At 39.6% G+C, this 22,815-nt stretch overlaps 1 pseudogene; it reads left to right on the top strand.

The window, feature by feature from the left end:
* The first annotated feature begins 12,990 nt into the window (after positions 1–12,990).
* LOC115686728 (UPF0481 protein At3g47200-like) lies at positions 12,991–21,270 on the top strand (annotated as a pseudogene).
* The last annotated feature ends 1,545 nt before the right edge of the window (positions 21,271–22,815 follow it).

Genomic DNA, 22,815 nt, shown 5'->3' with positions numbered 1-22,815 from the left:
ACAGAATGATCGGATGTATCAGGGATGGTCTTATAAGTATTAGCAAGCATGACCATTTGAGTCAGAATATTAATAAGATTTTGCTCAGAAACACCATCTATGTTCCACTCATAGATAGCATCAGAAGAATATTTGTTCTGGACCTTAGAAAAGGTTTCTTCTGTGAGAATATCAGGGGGAGTCGCACGAGAGTAATATAACTTCTGAGGATCCTTCCAAGTGATACGATTTATTTCTAGAAGGGATTCGGTATCGGATTTATCTAAAAGATTGATTTGATTAGAAGGCTCAATGTGATCCGGAGTATCTTTGACACTCAAATTTTTTATTAAAGGGGTATCCAAAATTATGGGATTTTTAGGAATTAAAATCGTTTTTCCTTTGAGGAGTCTTCTCCTATCCTCTAAGGCTTTGGCAAAATCAAGACTAGGATTTTTTGGAATTTCAAAATTCCTAAAGAGAGGAGGTTTTAAATCCTTTTTTGGAATTGTTATAGAAGAAGATGAGAAACTATTTTGAGTAAGATTCTCAATTCGATCAAGCTGCCTTCCTGTGGTATGAAGATGTTGATTAGAAAAGTTATTTTGTTCAACAATCTTCTTAATACCAATGCCATCTATTTCAGAGGCAGTTTTGAAAGGAGAAGCAATTATTTCTGTTTCTCGATGTTCAAGTTTGATTTTTCTAAGGGGAGGATGATTAGACTCGATGATATGGCCATCGTCTAATTTCCACTTATAAAATTGATCCAAAACAAAAATTTGTTTTTCTTTTAGAAATTCATTTTCAAACCAATCAAAGAAGAATACTTGGATTTCATGTAGGTACATGTAATCATAATATTCCTTTTTGATTTCGAGTGCTTGTTTTTGAAAATTTGCAAAGAACCATTCTCTGATATGTTTGTTTTCAAAAGAATTGAATTCTTTATTCAAAATGATTTTGTCAGGTTCAAAGGCTATTTCCAAAACATTGATTTCAGGATCTTCCATTTCGGAAGGAGTAGGGTCAGGAAAATCAGGAGTATTTTGATAAACTGGCCTGGAAATTCCGGACCTGTTATCTAGACCACTGATGTTTGGAAGAGGGGGAGCACTTGCGGATGCTTCCTCGGGATTATTTAAAGGGATATTCAAAGGAATATTAGGAATAGTATCTACTGACCTTCGAGAAGAAGTAGAATGCCAAGAAGGAATTGATCTAATGTCGCAAGACCTTCTAGGAATATCTATGGATCTTCTTGAGAATTGAATAGTTACTCTTCCCTCAGGGTGTTGGATGATATTGGTAGAATCAGATTTTTGAATGATTGGCTGGGGAATTCGGTTTTCTAATTCCCATTGATCAGGAAGGGTTATCTGATTCCAAAGAATGGTCCTGGGAATAGTAACATTTGCTTTAGAAATATCAGTTTGTAAAAGAAGGGTTTCTCTATTGGAATTCAATTTAAAAGCTTTGCTACCAAAAGCAGAATTCATTACTTTGTAATAAACTCTGTATATAAGAGCTATGGGAATAGAACCTTCAGCTATGGAATAATTATGGATTTTTATTTGAAGAGTGAGAGATTTTAAAATATTTTTGTCTTTGAGAGAGACTGTAAGACCAGGATGACTATCAAAATGAATTGGTCCACTGCAAAGACGGGTCTCGACAGCACCAAGAATAGATTCTTCATATTTTAAAAGTCTAGCATCTCTTAAAACAAGGAGTAAGGAAGTATGATGTGGACATCGAACCCTATCGAGGAGGAGGTGCTAGGGACCCGTTATTCTATCCGCTAGGCCCGATCACTCGAGCGAGAGTGAAGGAATTCAAACAAGCTGTCGGTATCATGGTTCAAGATATTTGGAATGGAGACAATTTGGATTCGAGACTTGAAGATTCTGAAGCTCCTTGGCGCAACATGGTTATTCTTGGTCCAGCGAATTCCGAAGGAGCTTAGAATTGACGAACACCGAATTGGCTCAAATTTGGATGGACGCTTGGAAACGGGCCGCTGATCAATACTCACTACTAGTAGTGATTGATGATGTTTTTTAGCGATTTGGAGTCGTTTAGATGAACTTTTAGGCCTTTTTCCATTTTTGGACGAATTTTAGCAATTAAGGTTATTTTTGTAATTTTAATCTTAGTAGGATTAGGATTAGGGTTAGCACCCTATATAAGGTTGCTTATAGATTTCTAAGAGAGGAGGCAGAATTTTATACAGAGAAGTTTTCTTCTTGAGTTCTCTTGAGGACTAGATCTTATCAAGGCTCACTTGTGGCGATCGAATTCAACTTATCGAGCAAGATCGCGAATTCTCTTGTTCGTGGCGTTATAGCGTGGATTGGTTGACACAGGTTCGTCAATAGGTCGCGTTCATACCGAGATTACCAATCACAGGTTCGATTGGGGGTTGAGGTCAGCAATTCGTAACTCACAGATCTTCGTAGAACGATCATCTTCCGCACAGATTCATATCATCTGGTATCAGAGCTGGTTCTACAAGATATAGTTATCCTACTTTTACTGCTTTTCATTCATCAATCTAGGGTTTATAGAAACTAGGGTTTATAAAATTAGGGTTTCGTTATTAATCGAATTAGGGTTCTGAATTTGTTCTTGCTGTGATTTCAATTTTGATTTAGGGTTTTCGGTCCTAGTTGTTTTTTTTATTGTACTTGAGTTCGTAAAAAAAAAAAAGCCAAAAAAAAAATTCGGCAAAAAAAAAGCCAAAAAAAAAAATTCGGCAAAAAAAAAAGCCAAAAAAAAATCGGCAAAAAAAAAAGCCAAAAAAAAAACAAAAAAAAAAGTTTCGGCCAAAAAAAAAAATTCAAGAGGACGACTCGTTTGTTTTTATCATTGATAGTTGGACCGAATAGAAAAAAAAAAATTTCAGTAGCAGAAATTGAATCTGAATCCGAATTTAGCGAAAATTTGCTGAATTGCTGAGTTGAGCGGTATATTGCTGAATTTGATCTTGCTTGGTGGTTTATCGATTGTTGTGAGGAGCTTGTGAGACTGGATTCAAGTCTGAAAAAAAGAGCTTGCTAGAAGGAAACGAGAGGTAAAAGGCAAGAGTGTGTGAGTCTAATTGAGGGAAGAAAAAGCCGAAATTGAGTTAAACACGAAAGGAGTGACAAACACTTTGAGCGGAAAACGTGAGGGAGTGATTAGTGAGATTTCTTTTATCTCTAACATTTTCTTGCAGGTTTAAAAAAAAAAAATGTCAGGCTCAGGCCAGGAAAGTGTGAATCAAAGGGAGGATCGCACTCATCCAAGGGATGATGCGATTCTAGCAGGCATCCAGCAATTGAGTTTACAAATTGAAGCACTTAGCAACCGAGTTGCAAGATGTGAGACAAGACTTGAAGATGACCAAGAGCCATCACGAGGGAGGCCACAAAATCAGCGAGAGGAGCCTAGGGCACAACCTAGATGGCAGCGGCAATTTGATGATGCATATGTGTCCGATACAGAAGATGATCGAGATGGCAGGTTTGAGAGGAGAAACGGACGCCGAGGATTTAGACGTCGAGAAGATGATGAGCTTGGCAACATCAAGATGAAGATTCCATCTTTTCAAGGAAAGAATGATCCTGATGTGTATCTAGAATGGGAGAAACGGATGGAGATGGTATTTGATTGCCAGAGATATTCGGAGCTTAAAAAGGTAAAAATTGCAGCTGTTGAATTCACTGATTATGCTATAATTTGGTGGGATCAACTTGTGACTAGCAGGAGACGCAATGGTGAAAGACCAATAGAAACGTGGGATGAGATGAAAGCAGTGATAAGGAGGCGCTTTATACCTAATCATTACCACAGAGACTTGTTCCATAAGCTGCAAAATCTCACACAAGGTAATAGGAGTGAGGAAGAATACCATAAAGAGATGGAGATTGCTATGATCCGTGCTAATGTGGTGGAAGATCGTGAGGCCACAATGTCACGATTTTTGTGTGGTTTGAGCCGAGATATAGCAAGGGTGGTAGAGCTGCAACACTACGTTGAATTGGAGGAATTAGTGGACAAAGCCATCAAAGTTGAGAGGCAATTGAAGCTGGACCGAAATTACAAGAGTAGTGGAGGTTCAAGCTCGAATTGGAAGTCTAATTGGAAGAGAGACGAGAAGCTGAATTGGAAGGGAAATAATATCAAGATTGAAACTTTGAAGGAGAAGGAGAAGGATGGCAAAGTTGGTTCGAATCCGGCTTCAGGTAAAACTGAAAACCCTAACACTAAGACTCGTGATATTAAATGTTTCAAGTGTTTGGGCAGGGGTCATATGGCAAATCAGTGCCCTAATAGGAGGGTGATGATCATGACTGGACATAATGATGTTGAATCAGAAAGTGAGAGGGAGGAAGAGAATGATGACATGCCACCATTGGAGGATTGTAGTGATGTTGAGATGCCAGCAAAGGGTGAATTGATGGTGGTTAGGCGTTCTCTTAGTGTTCAAGTCAAAGAGGAGGAGCATCACCAGCAACGCGATAACTTATTCCATACAAGATGCTTGGTGAATGGTAAGATTTGTAGCTTGATTGTTGATGGAGGTAGTTGTACAAATGTAGCAAGTTGTACCATGGTGGAGAAGTTGGGATTGAAGACTGCAAAGCATCCAAGACCATATAGATTGCAGTGGTTGAATGATAGTGGTGAAGTAAAAGTATCGAAGCAAGTCCGAGTTCCATTTGAGATAGGGCGATATAAGGATGAGGTGATGTGTGATGTTATACCTATGCAAGCAGGGCATCTTTTACTTGGTAGGCCATGGCAGTATGATCGAAAGGTACATCATGATGAGTACACTAATCGATATTCATTGGTGATGAATCAGAAGACATACACATTGGTGCCAATGACACCTACTGAGGTGTATGAAGATCAATTGAAACTACAACGTGAGGCTGAGAGAGAGAGAGAGAAAAAGTGATAAAACTGAGGGCCTGCGTGGAAACTCTGAGACGCAAGTAAAAGAAGAGGAAGATAAGAGTAGAGTGGTAAAAACCGAGAGAAAAGGAGAGAGAAAAGAAAAGAGAGAAAAGAATTTCTATGCAAAATCAAGTGAAGTGAGGAGAGCTTTGATTCTGGATCGACCGATACTTGTACTTTTGTACAAGGAGGCACTGTTTACTACTAACGAACTTGACCCGAATTTGCCAAGTTCTGTCGTGTCTTTGTTGCAGGAATTTGAAGATGTCTTTCCTGATGAACTTCATGGAGGTTTACCACCGATTCGAGGCATAGAGCATCAAATCGATTTGATTCCTGGTGCACCATTGCCTAACCGACCCGCATATCGAAGCAATCCTGAAGAGACAAAGGAACTTCAAGCAAAGTTAGCGAATTACTAAAGCAAGGATATGTGAGAGAGTCTCTTAGCCCGTGTCTTGTTCTGTTTTGTTGGTGCCAAAGAAGGATGGGTCTTGGCGAATGTGTGTTGATTGCCGAGCAATCAATAACATAACGGTAAAGTATCGACATCCTATTCCTAGGCTAGATGACATGTTGGATGAATTGCATAGAGCTTGCATATTTACTAAAATTGATCTGAAAAGTGGTTATCATTAAATTAGGATGAAAGAGGGGGATGAATGGAAAACTGCATTTAAGACCAAGTACGGGTTGTATGAGTGGTTAGTCATGCCATTCGGTTTAACTAATGCACCTAGTACTTTCATGCGACTTATGAATCATGTTCTGCGTGCTTTTATTGGTCGATTTATAGTTGTCTATTTTGATGATATCTTGATATATAGTCGAAGCTTTGATGACCATATTGAGCATGTGCGAGCTGTTTTGCAGGTTTTAAGGGCTGAGCAATTATATGCTAACCTAAAGAAGTGCTGTTTTGTAACTGACAAATTAGTATTTCTAGGTTTTGTTGTTGGTGCTGATGGAATACAGGTTGATGAAGAAAAGGTGAAAGCAATCCGTGAATGGCCGACACCTAAGACAGTAGGAGAGGTGCGCAGCTTTCATGGTTTAGCCAGTTTCTATCGTAGATTTGTAAAAGATTTCAGCACCATCGCCGCACCTTTAACCGAGGTTATCAAGAAGCACGTGGGTTTCACATGGGGAGAAGAGCAAGAGAGAGCATTCAATCTGTTAAAGGATAAGTTGACTAATGCTCCTTTATTATCTTTACCGAATTTCAGTACTACTTTTGAGATAGAATGCGATGCTTCTGGTACAGGAATTGGAGCTGTGTTGATGCAAGGAGGACATCCCATAGCGTATTTCAGTGAGAAGTTAAGCGGAGCGACATTGAATTATCCGACTTACGATAAGGAAATGTATGCTTTGGTGCGAGCTTTGGAGACCTGGCAACATTACTTGTGGCCAAAAGAGTTTGTGATCTACACCGACCACGAGACCTTAAAATACTTGAGGGGGCAGCAAAAGTTGAACAAAAGACATGCCAAATGGATGGAGTTCATTGAGACTTTTCCATATCTAATCAAGTACAAAAAAGGTAAGGAAAATGTGGTAGCCGATGCACTTTCTCGAAGGTACGCAATTCTAACTACTCTAGGAGCAAAGTGTCTAGGTTTTGAGCATATCAAAGGTTTATACGCTGACGATGATGATTTTGGAAGAGTATTTGAAGCTTGTGAGCATGCTGCGTTTGAAAAGTTTTATAGGCATGATGGATATCTCTTTCGTGAAAATAAGTTGTGTTTGCCTAGATGCTCTTTGCGCGAGTTGTTAGTGCGAGAGGCACATAGTGGTGGTTTAATGGGGCATTTTGGAATCAATAAAACTTATGAAGTGCTGCATGAACATTTTTTTTTTGCCACACATGAAACGAGATGTCACACGAGTTTGTGAGAGATGTATCGCATGTAAGCAGGCTAAGTCTACGATTAAACCACATGGTTTGTATACACCTTTGCCTATCCCGACGCATCCTTGGGTTGATATCTCTATGGATTTTATATTAGGATTGCCTAGGTCTAAGCATGGCAAGGATTCTATTTTTGTGGTTGTTGATCGATTTTCAAAGATGGCTCATTTTATACCTTGTCATAAATCTGATGATGCATCGAATGTTGCTGAATTGTTCTTTCGTGAGGTTGTGCGTTTGCATGGCATGCCTAGGTCCATTGTTTCTGATCGAGATACTAAATTTCTAAGCTACTTTTGGAAGACATTGTGGAAGAAGTTAGGTACACAACTTTTATTCTCTACTACTTGTCATCCACAAACTGATGGTCAAACTGAAGTAGTTAATAGGACTTTAGGGACATTATTGCATGCTATCATTAAAAAGAACATTAAGTCTTGGGAAGATTGTTTACCGCATGTTGAGTTTGCTTATAATAGGAGCGTGCATTCTACTACTAAATTCACACTGTTTGAGGTTGTCTATGGTTTTAATCCCTTAACTCCGTTAGATTTAACCCCTTTACCTGTTGCTGAGCGTGTGGATTTAGATGGTGTTAAGAAAGCTGAATTTGTGAAGACTTTGCATGAGAAGACGCGGCTGAATATTGAGCTTAAGACATAGCAGTATGCAAAGCAAGCCAACAAAGGGCGCAAGAAAGTAGTGTTTGAACCCGGTGATTGGGTTTGGGTTCATATGCGCACAGAGCGTTTTCCCAAACAGCGACGCTCTAAATTGCTACCACGAGGGGATGGACCATTTATGGTGTTGGAAAAAGTCAACGATAATGCTTACAAGCTTGACCTTCCAGGTGAGTATGGTATTAGTGCTACTTTTAATGTTTCTGATTTGACTCTTTTTGATGCAGATGCTGATTTGAGGGCAAATCCTTTGCACGGGGGAGGGAATGATGTGGACATCGAACCCTATCGAGGAGGAGGTGCTAGGGACCCGTTATTCTATTCGCTAGGCCCGATCACTCGAGCGAGAGCGAAGGAATTCAAACAAGCTGTCGGTATCATGGTTCAAGATATTTGGAATGGAGACAATCTGGATTCGAGACTTGAAGATTCTGAAGCTCCTTGGCGCAACATGGTTATTCTTGGTCCAGCGAATTCCGAAGGAGCTTAGAATTGACGAACACCGAATTGGCTCAAATTTGGATGGACGCTTGGAAACGGGCCGCTGATCAATACTCACTACTTTTGTAGTGATTGATGATGTTTTTTAGCGATTTGGAGTCGTTTAGATGAACTTTTAGGCCTTTTTCCATTTTTGGACGAATTTTAGCAATTAAGGTTATTTTTGTAATTTTAATCCTAGTAGGATTAGGATTAGGGTTAGCACCCTATATAAGGTTGCTTATAGATTTCTAAGAGAGGAGGCAGAATTTTATACAGAGAAGTTTTCTTCTTGAGTTCTCTTGAGGACTAGATCTTATCAAGGCTCCCTTGTGGCGATCGAATTCAACTTATCGAGCAAAATCGCGAATTCTCTTGTTCGTGGCGTTATAGCGTGGATTGGTTGACACAGGTTCGTCAATAGGTCGCGTTCATACCGAGATTACCAATCACAGGTTCGATTGGAGGTTGAGGTCAGCAATTCGTAACTCACAGATCTTCGTAGAACGATCATCTTCCGCACAGATTCATATCAAAGTATCTAATCCTTCTTTGGTAAGGGGCTTTACACCGACCTGTACCAATCCTATGTGCATGTAGTTCCATTTCTGGGAATGCTTTTTTATAGAATCCTTATTCAAAAGTTGTATTGAAGCACAGGAGTTAGAAAGTGGAATATCTCTTTCTTCAGTAACAATGACATAATCATTATTTCCAAAAAGTCTAAATTTAGAATGTTCATCAATTTTATCCAACTTGACTTTAGGAATAAACCAATTTTCAATTGATTTTTTGAAATCTTCTATATTAATTTCTTCTCTATTTATTGGTCCTTGATCTGAGGACATTTGTGATAAAGAACTAGAAGAAGACTCAGATCTCCTTAATAAGTTCATTTCAAAAGACTACTTTCTTCTTTTCAATAGATTTCGACGATGCTTACCAATGGTCTTACTACCCCACTGGGCTTTACTGCCTGTAACACATCCAGAAATCACTTGAAAAGATCTCCACGAAGGAAATCGTCTTTACTTCCTATACCAGCTCATTTCTGACAATTTTCTATTGCACTTGTACTTCAATATCTACATTCTGTAATATTTCAATACTGTGGTTGTAATCTTTCCATCTTGTTTGAATAATAACAGTCTCTTCTTAATATTTTCTTGCATTTACATATACACACCCCACAAACGGCAGGTCGAACCGCCTGTGGATGGTCTGTATTTTACTTTAAAAGGCAATTTTCTGCAATTGTTATATATCCTTACTTCTTCTTACCATTTTGCCCTTCTCACTCTGGCATAACAACACCACCTACATGGTTGGTTTAGTGATTCTACTTCTCGTTTTATATGTTGCTTATGGTCTTTACATAGCTTACAATGCTCGTTATTTTATTTAATTTCATTTATTTAATAGTTTTTTGCGTAGAAATCTGCACTTTTATACTAGGATATATTTTCAACGTTGCTAGAACCACGAGCATATCTCACATCCATTATTTATTTTCTCAATATATTAGATATTTTAATTATTGGGAACGAAGGTTAAATATAACATACATCTTTGTTGCTCTTTTCTTTTTATTGCAATTTCCAGGATTTCTTCCTATATTCTTTTCTAACAAACGTAAAAGGACAGATTAAATCGTTTTCTTCCATTTATTGATTTCTTTCTATAATATTTTACTCTCTAATTATAATCCCCAGATCCTTGGACACTTATGGTATATATATATATATATATATATATATATATATATATATATATATATATATATATATATCGATTTATGAAGAATTTTGAAATGATGTGAAAAATGTCTTGTGAAATATGTTCAGTTTGATGAATGAAGTTGATAAAGATTATTTGTTTTGTTTTGTGAAATCAATTAGTGATATTGATTGTGGATTTGATTGCTGGTATCAAAGGATGTGGGTTTTGTACTCAATATCGCTGTGAACCCATTGAGGGGTTTGCGGGTATACATACGAGGTTAGGATATTCTTCTGGGCCGAGCCACCGACTTTATAGGTGAAGACTTTGCCAATGGGGGAATATTGGTAGCCTTTGTCACAAGGCATTGTGTCGTGACCATGGTTGATATCGAGCAGTAGATTTGTCGATGAAATGGACCATTGACATGTGATATGATATGGGATTTATCAATTAAATAGACCATTGATATGTGATTTGAGAGTGATCAATGAAATGAACCATTGATGCGATTTTTAATAAAAATTGATCAATGAACTTGATCATTGATATTATGATGGTTTAAACAAGTATTTTTTATTTGTATAAAGGCTTGTTGAAATGAAACAACTCATATTTGATTGATATATATATATATATATATATGTTTTTCGTTTAAAAATTCTTCTTCGAACCAATCAAAAAAGAACAATTGTATTTCATGTTGGTACATGTAATCATAGTATTCTCTTTTGATTTGGCTAGCTTGATATTTGAAATTGGCAAAGAACCATTCTCTGATTTGTTTGTTTTTAAGAGAGTTAAATTCTTGGTTTAAAAATATTTTGTTTGGTTCAAACTCTGTTTCTAAGACGTTGATTTCAGGATCTTCCATCTCAGAAGGAGTAGATTCAGGATATTCTGGGTTTATATATATATATATATATATATATATATATATATATATATATATATATATATATATATATCATATCTTTGGTTTGAAGTATGAGTTTCTGGTATGTCTTTATGTATACATGCATAGTGGTTGCTTGATCTGCTTTGAAAAGATGTACTATTCACTGGGCTATGGTTACTCACCCCTCTCTTTTCTAATATTTTAATGTTCCTTGGTTAGTAGCTAATAGAGCGAGAGCGATATCATAGGGATTTTTGAGAGTTGGATTTCTTGTTGCGATTTGAGGTTGTGACTTTCGGGTGAAAGGACGGCCGTGTCATCCTCCATCCTCATAGGTTTCAAAGTGTGACAAGTTAAAATAGTCATTCTGAACAACTATACAAGTCCAACTTTCGGCTTTTCTTTGACCTATTTAAGACCATGAAATTTGGATGACCTCTCTTAAAAAATAGTACTTCATTTATATACTATTAATGCAAAGACCATTTTACAAACTTTAACTTTTGCAAATTCACATTCATCTTAAAGCTTTCATCAACTCAGTCAGTAATTATTTAATCTTGGATTTCTTTTTTGTCTATATAAGAATGTAACTAGAACCCGGGATACATGGTTAAGAAAATAAAACGATCCATAACCGGACTACAACATAGCAATTGAGTTGGCCGTCAATAGTTATTAAGAATCTTCAAGTCAGAAAATTTAGACATTCTAGGAATGAGAAGCGACATCAGAATATTTTCAAAATACAGCAAAAGGAGTTCTTTAAAGGCAAAAGGACACTATAAGTGCCATAACTTGTGTACGGAGATCACTTTGGTGCCATAACTTTTTTTTCGGATCACTTTGGTGCCAAGTCGGAGGAAAAACGATCACTTAAGTGTCATAAGTTTTTTTTGGATCACTTCAGTGCTAAAATTTTTGAAAAACGATCACTTAAGTGCTAAAATTTTTTAAAAACGATCATTTAAGTGCTAAAATTTTTGAAAAATGATCACTTAAGTGCCAATCTCCGGCGAGCCACGTCAGCTTCAGAAATTAATAAAAAAAATGCCACGTCGGATTTCCGGCGAAAAATTGTGTACGGCACCGGAGTTGGCACTTAAGTGATCGTTTTTCAAAAATTTTAGCACTTAAGTGATCGTTTTTCAAAAATTTTAGCACTAAAGTGATCCAAAAAAAACTTATGGCACCAAAGTGAGCGCCGTACACAAGTTATGGCACTTATAGTGTTCTTTTGCCGTTCTTTAAAGTATGGTAGTTTTAAAAGAGTAAGATAAACAATTACAACTAAATATTAGGAAATGCTAAAAAAAAGGTGATTTTAAGGAGTGCTTCTCTTCAAAAATGTCGTAGGATACAATATGTATGTATACATATATGCAGCACTAAAACGTTTTAAAGAATCTACAGAAGCGAATAAAGGCAAGCCTATTCAATTTACATAACAAATTTAATTTCTTCTTTTCTTACATTGCTCGAAATATTCATTAATTCCTAAAATGCAAGTGCAATTTAATATGCAGTCGCTCTAAGGTAGATTGTACAGATTCAACATCACCTTAAATATGGAAGAGTCTTCTCATCATGTTCAAATTTTATAAGCTGATCTGGAGCCAATTCGTACTAGTAGCAATGCACACATCAATTTATTACTTTGATCCGGTTTTGTCAAGAATGTGTATATATGAAAATGAAAACACTTGAAGATATCCACATTTCAAATTACAAAATTAATTAAATTCATAATGAATTTTCGATTTTTTGCTCTTTCTTTTTTTACTAAATCATTAACTTCAGCTACTTACATTTTGTCTTTCGGGTGGCTCTTGTCCTCGCGCCGACCGGAGTTTCTCAAAAAATGTGTTGTTTCTTTGGCACCTCCTTAAATCATTGTACTAATTCACCCACTTACATTTTGTCTTTGACATGCAAACTTTTCAAACCGGTCTTCATATACGACTATAACACGAGTCATTTTGTTTAAATTCCTAGGAGAACGGGTTTTCCAATAATTGTGGCGACGGTAATTTATTAAGGACCTAAAGAAGAATAAAAGAGAGCCAGTTGACAAATGTCCATTTTTGATCTAACGGCTGACGATGATTGTCAATCAGCAGCTGACAGTTGACGGTCATCGTCAGCCGTTTGATGGCTTTTTGAGCCCTCGACGACTTTGCTGCATGTAAGACAAGCCTGTTTGGTTTTTAATTAAAAATCTGAGAAATAAACGAGACCATGTGATATGTGATCGTCCCGAGGACTTGCCGCGACAGCTTGTTCCAAGACCTTCTAAAGTCTTTGCTTGTGCCTGACTTTTTTCATGGTTACACTACATTTCTGATATCCTTTCAATTCTCTCTCTAGCTATTGAAATTCCAGCAAGAAATTCATGTAGATCCTACAATTTAACTCAGCATGGACAACAATGGAGGAGGTTGTCAAGAAAGTGCCGACCAACATGAGATCGAGCTCATGAAGCAGCAGTTATTGCCTTCCATGTTAGAAGATATTGAGGCAGAATCGAAATTGTTGAATGAATTAGCGGGCGAAAGTAGTTGTTGCATCTTCAGAGTCCCTCGGGGACTTGCCAGAGGAATTGCTGAGGCATGTTGGCCTTGCATCGTCTCGATTGGCCTGTACCACCATGGAGAACCGCAGTTGCAGAGGCTTCAAGAGCACAAGTGGGGATACTGTAACGTTTTCCTAATGTGGGTTACATTAATTGAGATTGTTATTACCCGCTTATGGGTTTGATCTAATAAGTTTGGATATGCAGTTTCTTAATTGATCGGATATGGGCCCGGCTTGTGTGGGCCGAGTTCGGCCCGGCCCGTTATGAGAGGGCCTGGCTGGAAACTCTATAAATAGAGCTGCAGGTCCCTCCTATGCACCCAACTCTCTCAAATCTCTCTCAAACGCTCTCAAACTCACCTAAGGCTTCCGTGAGTTGGCTGAGGCGGTCTGAGGCGGTCTCATAGCGCCGGGACTTCGGGGGCGACAGGGGAGAAGACCTACGGCACCGGATCGTCGTTATTTCCGCATCCAGAGACGATGGAATCCAAATCAGGTGCACAAATTCTATCCATCCTTTTACCGTACCGTTAATATCTCGCTATGGTGATCCTAGGACGCTCGGCCGAGCCATACGGGCCGGCCAACATGTGGTATCAGAGCCGCCATAGTCGAGAAACGGGCCGGTACTATTCGTATGTGGTTTTGATTTTTTCATCCGTTGAATGTTAGAATAAATCACATATATGGATAGATCGTCGCGAGACGAGAAAAATGAGTGGTCGCCGGCCACCAGGGGCCGCCGAGAGTGGCCGCACGCGCCGCTACGCGCCGGGGCGTGGGAAAGCCCCGGCGGCACACGCGTGGCCACACCCGGGTGTTCCCAGGCGCGTGCAACGCACGCGCTAGGGTTTCCGCGAGCCGGGTCGATCCGGCTGACCCGACCCGACTCCGAACCCGACCCAGACCCGACCCAGATTTGACCCGTTGACCCGACCCAGGGTCCAACCCGGGGATTGGCCGACCCGTTGACCAAACCGGTCAACCGGTCGGACCGATAAGCGGTCGGACCGGTCGACGATCAGACCGGTCGGACCGGCCTTTTTGGCAGGCTTAGGCGCCGGCGCGTGAGGCCCACCCGCCCCACTTTCAAGAGGCGCGTGAGGGCGCGTCCGGCCTCCGTTTGGAGCGTGCAAGGTACCGGCGTGCTCGTATAAAGATTATCTACACTGTGGTATATTTATTTTACATGTTTGATACTTTTAAGGATGTGAAAATACATACGGAACCCTATGTACGCGTATTTTTAGGGTATATTTTCGTATTTTCTTGTATTTCTCTATGGTTTAAGAGATACAGATAAAATCTTACATGTATATGATGACATAAGGACGTGTAGATCATATTTCATTGATAGTATGTATAAGGTTCGACATATATCAATGTATAGAGCAATATAATTAGCATGATATGTAATTTTAGAGACATTGCCCATGTCTTTCAGTCTAGAATTACATCTATATAGTATATGTGAGACATAAAGTTTATATCCTTAGTATGAGAGAGTTTCAATGATTCAATTTGGTAGTGACCGCCAAAGTGGCATACTTGATTGAGTTTGAGAAATATCAGTCTCGTATTGTTAGGATGTCTCCTGTTCTAATGTGTTATTATACTCCCAAAGGAGGTGATTATGTATTGGTTCATGGAGGAATGCATATACAACATGCGTGAGGAATGACTGATCCTAGTGGTTCATACACCCAAAGGTGGTGAATTCATAAAAGATTGGAATATATTCTCATGGCCGTTGTAATGTAGAGAGTATACAATTGCATATCATGTATTCTGCCCAAAGGTGATTATATGATGATGTGTGTAACTCTCAGGAAAGTACTCACATGATGCTGATTATAGATATTGCTTGTTTTTAACAGTCACCTTCTCCCTGAATGGCAACTCCATAAGTATTGAGGTTCTTACTGGTTCAAACTTTAAGAAATGGAAAGAGGATTTTCTGTTTGGTATGGAGCTGGCAGATATTCATATTGCTCTTACTGAGGATAAGCCAGCAGATGTCACTGCTGAAAGTACGGACATGGAAAAGGCACTAAGTGCCGCCTGGGCAAAGAGCAATAGGATTTGCTTGTTACTGATAAAGCGATCCATTAAGGACCATTTGAAAAGTAGTTTGCCAGCTGACTGCACTGCTAAAGAAATGATGGAAACCTTGCAAGCAAGGAACCGTGACTCGTCTAATGCTGAGGCTGGGACATACATGCAGTTACTCAATAATATGAGGTATGATGGTTCAAGTGGGGTTAGGGATTACGTCCTTAGGATGGTAGACCTCCGGACAAAACTAAAGGTCCATGAGATTATTCTTTCTGATGCCTTCATTATGCATCAAGCCCTGAACACCCTTCCTACTGAGTTTGGAATTATAAAGACCAACTATAATTCCCAAGATGAAAAGTGGTCGGTCAGTGACCTGATAGTTAGGGTTGTGGCAGAGGAAGAGAAACTGAAGAAAGATAAAGGGAATCTTGCTTTCTATGCCTCTAGTTCCAGTAGCAGGAAGAGTAGTAAGTTCAAGAATCGTACTCATAAAGGAACTCCTGAAACCACCGGTCATTTAGACAATCTGGGTCCTGAGAAAACACCTTTGAAGAAAAATGGTGTTCACTGCTACTTTTGTAGGAGGAAGGGTCACACAAAGAAAGACTGCAATAAATATAAACCTTGGTTGTCCAAGCGTGAGCAGTCAGGTATTAATTCTTTGGCACTTGTTTGTGAATCCAACCTATTAGAAGCTCCATCCAGTTCTTAGTGGCTAGATAGCGGTGCAACTAATCATGTTGCGTATACCATACAGGGATTCACAAATAGAAGGAAGCCAAATCAGGATGAATTAAAGCTCACTGTATGAAACAACAAGAGAGTCGACGTCGAGTTCGTGGGAGATGTCATATTAATTTTGGATTCTGGTTTTAATATGATGTTAAGAAACACCTTTTATGTGCCTTCCTTCAGACGGAACTTAGTTTCCGTATCAAGTTTGGATGTTTGTGGCTACTCTTTTGAAATAAAGAACAATGTGGTTTCTATGTTCTTTGATTCAAATAAGGTTGGGTGCTGCAACATATCGAATGGATTGTACAGATTGTGTTTATCTCTCAATAATATATACGTCGCTTATACAGCTGAATGGGTTGTTTCCAAAAGACCTCTACCTAAGGAACAATCTTATGCATTGTGGCATAAACGACTTGGTCACATTTCTAAGGAAAGAGTGGAAAGGCTGATAAAGACAAACATCCTGCCTACTCTTGAAAGTGACCTAGATACTTGCGTAGACTGTTGTAGGGGTAAGATGACCAAGATAAAGAAGAAAATCGCAGTCCGTAGTTCTGACCTGTTGGAAGTCATTCACACTGACATCAGTGGACCCTATACGGCAATATTGTGTAGAAATTTCTATTTCATCACATTTACAGACAACTATTCTCGATATGGTTATCTGTTCTTGATTAAGGAGAAGTTTGAGTCTCTTCACAAGTTCAAGATTTTTCGGACTGAAGTCGAGAAACATCTGGGAAAAGTCATAAAGGTTGTCAGGTCTGACCGAGGTGGTGAGTATTATGGCAGGCATGGCGATGCTGGACAGCTGAAAGGGCCATTTGCCAAATACTTGGAAGATTCAGGAATAGTGGCTCAATTTACTATGCCCGGGAGTCCTGAACAAAACGGTGTGGCCGAAAGACGGAATCGCACCCTTATGGACATGATGAGGAGTATGATTAGCAGGACGAACTTACCTGATTTTCTGTGGGGTGAAGTCTTGAGAACAGCTCTCTACATTCTAAACCGTGTTCCTACCAAGGTTGTTCCAAAGACTCCTTTTGAATTATGGACTGGACGTAAACCTAGCCTAAATCATCTTAAAGTTTGGGGGTGTCCTGCAGAAGTAAAGTTATACAATCCAACATTGAGCAAGTTGGAATCCAGAACCACTCGATGTTACTTCGTATCTTACCCAGATCATTCGAAGAGGTATCGGTTTTACAGTCCCCATGAAGGCACAAGAATTGTCGAATCACAGACAGCGAAATTTCTGGAATTTGATGTAGCCGAGAAGGGTAGTTGCTCAAAGACCATTGAGGATAATAATATGGTAGGTACTTCAGTGTCGATTTCTCTACCTGTACAGACAATTGTGGAGCCCCCTACACCACAGACTGAGCCTGTTGTGGTCTAGGATCCGGTTATTGAAACAGCTCCTGATGAAGTACTTCAAACCCCTCAGGTGCAGGATGAGGAAGTAGTAGCTCCACTTAGGAGATCTATCAGGTAGAGACGATCGGCTATATCACTTGATTATATAGTCTATCTGGGTGAGCATGACTACGATATAGGCTGCGTGGTTGATCCAGTAACTCATTCAGATGCAATTTCTTGTCCTCAATCAGATATGTGGGTGGATACAATGAAAGACGAGATTCAGTCTATGAAATATAATGGTGTTTGGGAGCTTGTTGAATTTCCTAAAGGTTACAAGCCCATCGGTTGCAAATGGGTATACAAGACTAAAAGAGACTCCAAAGGAAAGATTGAGAAGTTCAAAGCCAGACTGGTAGCCAAGGGTTTCACTCAAAGAGAAGGAGTAGACTATGAGGCAACTTTTTCTCCAGTCTCTTCTAAAGATTCTTTCAGAGTGATTATGGTATTAGTAGCTCATTTTGACATGGAGTTACACCAGATGGATGTTAAGACTGCCTTTCTGAATGGAGACCTTGATGAGGAAGTCTATATGGTGCAACCCGAAGGTTTTGCAGCTAATGATTTGGGTGAGCTTGTGTGTAGATTGAAGAAGTTTATTTATGGCTTTAAGCAAGCTTCTAGACAATGGTATTTGAAGTTTCATAGTGTTGTCACTTCATTCGGTTTTGTTGAGAACAGGTTGGATCAGTGTATATACAGCAAGGTCAGTGGGAGGAAATTTATTTTTCTCATACTCTATGTAGATGACATCTTGCTTGCGAGTAGTGATATTGGATTACTACATGAGACGAAGCGAATGTTGTCGAAGGATTTTGACATGAAGGACCTTGATAAGGCGTCTTTTGTCCTAGGCATTGAGATCCATAGGGATCGTTCTCGCCGAGTATTGGGTTTGTCTCAGAGAACATATGTTAATCGTATTCTGGAAAGATTCAGTATGCAGGATTGCAAGCCAGGAATTGCTCTTGTCATAAAGGGTGATAAACTGAGTCTGTCACAGTGTTCTCATACGGATGTTGAGAAAACCCAAATGAAGGATGTACCTTATGCTAGTGCACTTGGAAGTATCATGTATTCTCAAGTTTGCACTAGGCCAGACATTGCTTTTGCAACAGGACTTTTAGGCAGATATCAGTCAAATCCAGGACACGATCATTGGGTTGCTGCCAAGACGGTTTTAAGGTACTTAAAGAGGACAAAAGACTATATGCTGATCTACAGACATGTTCAAGACCTTCAGCTGGTAGGGTATTCGGATTCAGACTTTGCTGGCTGTCAGGATGAAAGGAAGTCAACAACGGGTTACATCTTTAAGTTAGCAGGAGGTGCAGTATCATGGAAAAGTGAGAAACAGAAATCAATGACATCCTCTACCATGCAAGCGGAGTTTGTAGCATGCTTTTCGGTCGCTACTCAGGCAATTTGGCTCCGGAACCTCATTAGGGAGTTGACCGTATTTGATTTTGTGGATCGGCCCATACAGTTGTATTGTGACAATAACTCTGCGGTGTTGTTTGTTAACAACAATAGAGGTCTCAAGGGGTCTAAGCATATGGAGGTCAAGTACTTGACCATAAAGGAAAAAGTCAGGGATTGTGACATTATAGTAGAGCACATTTCCACAGATGATATGGTAGCAGATCCACTAACGAAAGGCCTTCGCCCCTGTATTTTTGAACGACATGTCGTTAGCATGGGCTTAGGAGTATCATGGGATACTGTTATTTAGTAAGAGCTATTTTTATTTATGCTCTAATAAAGTTTACATCTGTGTTTTGTTACTCTTTGTAACATTTTGGATGTGTATCAACTCATTTGCATTCAATAAGGTGTTTCTGAATGCATTATTGTCCTGTTAAATACATATATAAGGTGAAAATCTTAAGGTACTGTGTAAATCTTGAGTAAGGGCTATGGGCATTCAGTTATTAGCCTTAAGGATATGTCTTATTACACATAAAGTAATGTTAACAATAAGGATAAGACATATGTAGGTTCATTGGAACCATAAAGATATTCTCTAGTGACACATCAGGTTTTTGTGACACTTAAGGAAAGAGAATGAGAACTGACAAAGGGGATGACACATGAGGTATCACTCTTTATGAGGTGTCATCCGTTTGCCACACAACCATATCGAATCCATATCAGTAAAGTCTAAGACACTTGTGACCATGGAAGGCTCTGCGTGATTACATGCAGTTACCGCTATGATTCGGTGTTTGAAACTTTATGGGATCGAATTGACTATTAAGAATTATCCATAGACCAAATAAAGGTGCACATAAGGTACGATTTCAATTAATATAGCCCAAGTGGGAGAATGTAACGTTTTCCTAGTGTGGGTTACATTAATTGAGATTGTTATTACCCGCTTACGGGTTTGGTCTAATAAGTTTGGATATACAGTTTCTTAATTGGTCGGATATGGGCCCGGCTTGTGTGGGCCGAGTTCGGCCCGGCCCGTTATGAGAGGGCCTGGCTGGAAACTCTATAAATAGAGCTGCAGGTCCCTCCTCTGCACCCAACTCTCTCAAATCTCTCTCAAACGCTCTCAAACTCACCTAAGGCTTCCGTGAGTTGACTGAGGCGGTCTGAGGCGGTCTCATAGCGTCGGGACTTCGGGGGCGACAGGGGAGAAGACCTACGACACCGGATCGTCGTTATTTCCGCATCCAGAGACGATGGAATCCAAATCAGGTGCACAAATTCTATCCATCCTTTTACCGTACCGTTAATATCTCGCTATGGTGATCCTAGGGTGCTCGGCCGAGCCATATGGGCCGGCCAACAGATACCTCCACACCATGCTGGACCAAAGTCAACCGCACGGTGTCGGCCTCGAGGACCTCATCAATATAGTATTGCCAAAAGAGAAGATGATCCGGCAGTGCTACTCGGAGAACACTGACAATTTTAGTGGACTTGATCTTGTGAAAATGATGGTTCTCGATGGATGCTTCATCATTCAGTTCCTCCGTCAATTGACAGGGGTCGTACGGACTAATCCCCCATTGAAAAATTCATACATGTTAGCTTCTGTTATGCGGGACCTTCTTCGGCTTGAGAACCAGGTGCCGTACTTTGTTCTCGAGGATTTGTTTGAAACGACAGATGTTCTAGAAGGAACCTTGTCCTTGGCCGATCTTGCCTTCCATTTCTTCAGCTGCTTCCCGGAAGTATACGGCAATGTCCAGGAAAAATAGAGCAATCAAAAAGTAATGCATTTACTTGATTCATTTCGTCTGAGCTTAATACCTTGGGATAAACAAGACATTAATCCAGTAAACAAGAGCTCGTCTGATTATCTGATCAAATCTGCTTCCGAGCTTCGTCGAGTGGGAATTGGATTTAAGCAGAGGGAAGCCAGCACCTTCCTGGAGATCAAGTTTGACAGCAAACGCAGAACCATTGAAATTCCGAAAATAACAATAGATGATGATCTCAATTGGATCCTCCCCAATATGGTTGCTTTTGAACAGTGTCGTGGCCAAACGAATGGGCACACAACTACCTGCCACGTTCATGGGATGCCTCATTCACACGGCCAATGATGTACAGCTTTTGCGCGACCGTAAAGTCATCTCGAATCACGGCATGAGCAACGAGGATGTTGCCCGCTTCTTCGGTGATGTTTGCAAGGACGCTACTATTAGCGTCAAGAGTAACTATCTAGCGTCGCACTTCGCAATTTTAAGCGAGTTTCTTAAGTATGAACGGACTTACCTTTGCTGCGCACAACTCCTAAATGCTTTTTATGACAATCCACTGCTCTTTCGGGCCTAGCTGTTGTAGTGACGCTTGTAGGCATAATTCAAACGGTGTACGCCATACTGCAGTACTATCATCCCAAGCAGTAGGAAGCATCTAGAAACTGCATCTCCATATTGATTTCATTACATGTATTGACTCTGTATTTAGTGAAGCATCTAGAAACTGCATCTCTGTTTTCAGTGAATCTTTCAAGTTGTTGATACTTTCCTTGTGGCTAGATCAATCTTGATACTATCCCCTAGTGACCATCACAAATTGCTATTGCAGATTTAGATGACAAAGGAGAGAAGAAATCTTATTTCCTCACCTTCCACCAGGGGACTTGGAAAGATTAAGTGACTTGATAAACTCTGAAGGTCCAACACCGGTGGACCAGACTAGCAGGCCGTATGGAACATCCATACCATCATTCAGTACAATTTTCTTTGCATGGACCTCTTTCACCACGCCTCTTTTAAGACGAACACCGGACTAGCATTGAAAGCATTAAATCGGCACCGAAATGAACTGTTAGAAAAGATTACGGAAACTGATGCTAGCATCTTAAAGGGTGTACTTGTCAATTCATGCTATTTACATTTTTCCAAACTGATGCTAGCATCTTTAAGTAAGTGTGTATGAGTACCTCAACAAGGGTGACTTGAATGTAATCCTAAACATGAGGAAAACGTTCATGGACGTCTTTCATGATAAAATCGCTCAATTCACCGCTGAACTCCACCCCAGTTGGTCCACCACCAATAACAACACAGTGTAAACGGTGTTTCCTCTCTTCTTCTAATATGCCTACAAGATACAGAAAAGGAATCACTCCCCCAATCTTCATTGAAGTCGTAAAATCTTGCTTAGTTGGTCCAGGGATGCTTCATTATCGATAACTTTTCAAGAACTAAGTTGACTTCTCTTTTTAATGAAGTTGTTATAACTTTCACAACACATCCATAACGAGAAACTAAGTTATAATTATATGACATGACTTCGCTCACAATAAGATGTTATCATTGTTAAGATAGATGTGTTGTTTTTATTCAGTTTACATTAGTACAACTCGACTATATTCAATAATCTCGTGTCACTTTCACATGGTATCATCACTAGCTAAAAAACTGCTTCCGGATTGGAGTTGCATAGGTGTTTATCGTTGTCCGCTTATGCTCAGAAGTATTATAATGGGTAAATATAAAAACTAAATGATTTCCTAGTGGGCTATTTTATACAAGATTGCAAGTCTCATTAAGTATCAACGTATAATTTCATCGCGCCAGCCAACTATTTTGGATCAAGGTCCATGTATACGATCACCTTCTTTTGTCGGAAGATCCATTAATTAATAGCCTTGGAAATACCAAAAACACGCTTTATGTTTTGTCAAGGGCCGTACTTTTTTCACTTCTCATATGACTTAGACACTCCCTTTTTTGTTATTTTGACCATCTTATCTTTTGTGGGGCCCACTACGCTACAATTTTATATGATCCCACTTGCCTTCTTTCTTTCCACAACTCCCACTCGTCTCTCTGTACTCTCTTGCAAGCCATTATCTTCTTTCTACGCCTCGCACTCCTTTTCTTCTTCTTCCACAAACTCTCCTGCATATACAATCCCCAAAAGCACTGCTTACTTCAACAATC

Source organism: Syzygium oleosum, unplaced genomic scaffold (assembly GCF_021117445.2).
Source record: "Syzygium oleosum isolate NSW1041296 unplaced genomic scaffold, Sole_v2.1 Sole_v2.11, whole genome shotgun sequence".
Classification (NCBI taxonomy): Eukaryota; Viridiplantae; Streptophyta; class Magnoliopsida; order Myrtales; family Myrtaceae; genus Syzygium; species Syzygium oleosum.
Note: the sequence above shows the minus strand (reverse complement) of the source record. Positions and strands in the feature narration are given on the sequence as shown.